Genomic DNA, 2,075 nt, shown 5'->3' with positions numbered 1-2,075 from the left:
CGAAACTAAGTTTTTTTTATTATTTAATTCCCTTTTTCCCTACTCTTTGCCTATACATAAACCCAAAGCCTCCCGAAAAAAATCCTGGCTACGCCACTGGCCCTGTACAGACTATTCGACAATCCAACTTGATCAAAAATGCCCTTCCACATATTGGAATGTAAGCATCTTAAGTTTGAGAGAAAAATGAGCTTCCTCATTTTATTATATGATGGCGGTAGCTCTAAGTAAGCATTTCTATGAACTAGCGGACAATATCAGAGAATATTGACAAGGTTAAGATTAATATTCCGTTCCTTTGTTATCAAATAATTTGATTAATAACAAATTATAATTAAAATTTTTCATTTGTAATTTCAAAACGTTCGAAATTTTGCGGCCCATAAAATGGTGACACCCTAGGCAGCTGCATTGTTGCCTGTTCGGTAAATCCGCAACTGGCAATGGAGAAAATCCCAGGATAGATGATCGCGTACTGGCACCAGCAGGTGAAATTCATACGAGCAAATGGTAGATACCTTATCTCTGATTATTAGTAACCGTAACCCGACACCTTGCTGCTACCCCCCAACCCAAACTATACCGTTTTTCCTGGTCTTTACGGCAACGACCGTGGTGTGGCGCAGCTGTTGTCTGGCGAGACTGGCGGTACATTTTAACCTATATTATTTCTTCCGTTTACTATTAACATTAAAAATGGAATTTCAGCACTGCAAAGTTATAATTTTTAATAAACAAAAACTTTATAGACAATTACTAGAGATACATATAAAGTAGCAAGAGATGTAAAAATGTAATGTCCATGTGACACGGAATGCATATCTTAACAGCACGGAACGTTGGGGCTCTATTCTCGAGTTCGTTCGAAACTTTCCGTATACGTAGAGTTTCGAATGGTAACTTACGTATACGAGAAGGAAGTCACATTCTCGAGCACTCTTCGAGTTTACGATTCGATTCGAGTTATTCGTATACGAATATACTTAGTGGCGTTGCCACGTTTAACTCACAGAAAAATTTTAGCGATTTACTAATGACAAACAATTTGAACCAATGAAATCATTTGTGGAGTCGGCGTGAAATGCGCCAAACTTGTGGATGGTTTAAAAATTGAATACATCCGCTGTTAGCACGTGGTGTCGGGTGAAATTGTTAAAGATATTTTAATTATAAGATTATATTAAAAATATGATGTGAAAATGTTTCACTACTCATATTTCTGTGGAATATGATGTTAGTGAAGAAAAATATGACTAAAAGTGCAATTGAGGTTAGGTAGACAAATAAAATTGTAGATTTTTTTCTGTTATTTGTGTAGTGAAATTAATTTCAATTGAGAAAAAAAGTCAATAGCTAAAGCAAATTTGATTACTTGAAGAAAGATCTTCAATCCATTACCCTTTATGAGAAAACTGACTTTCTCGGATTTCATCAAATATCGACGTTTTGAGGCCTCCTGAGTCAGAAAAAAAAAGTTTTTACGTCGGTGTCTGTCACCTTTACTGTCGTCTTCTGTATATCTGATAATTTTAGAAACAAAAATCGGATGGAATTGTGCTTTGGCACACAATTTGAATGATCTAAAAGAAAGATCGAGTTCATTAACCAGTTATTTTTGATGAAAATTAAAAAAGTTATAGCATTTTAAAGATCCAAAAAACCAAACGAAAATGAACATTCGAAGCCAAAAAAACAGTGATATGGGAAAAAGTCAAGAAAAGAAAAACATTACTTTTTTAAAGACCTACAAGACTTTCAAAACAACTTTTTCAATTTTGTTTGGAAAAAATCGAAATTTGAAATTTTGATTGCACAAAAAATAATGACTTATCAAATTCTCATCCGTAATAAGAAGGTTTAGTGTTGTGTGAAAACTTACTATCGCGGATTTCATAAAATGTCGACGCTTTGAGGCCTCCTGAGTAGGAAAATAAGTTTTTACATCGTTGTCTGTCTGTCGTTGTTATTATACCAAATAACTTTCGGAAATTATATAAAATTATGATTATGTTCTGATATATTAAGCAGTGTAAACATTTCTGGCAAATTTTGCAGAATTAGAATTTTCTTAAAAA

Source organism: Belonocnema kinseyi, chromosome 2, assembly GCF_010883055.1.
Source record: "Belonocnema kinseyi isolate 2016_QV_RU_SX_M_011 chromosome 2, B_treatae_v1, whole genome shotgun sequence".
Lineage (NCBI taxonomy): Eukaryota > Metazoa > Arthropoda > Insecta > Hymenoptera > Cynipidae > Belonocnema > Belonocnema kinseyi.
The sequence above is the reverse complement of the archived record's forward strand: the minus strand, read 5'-3'. Positions refer to the sequence as shown.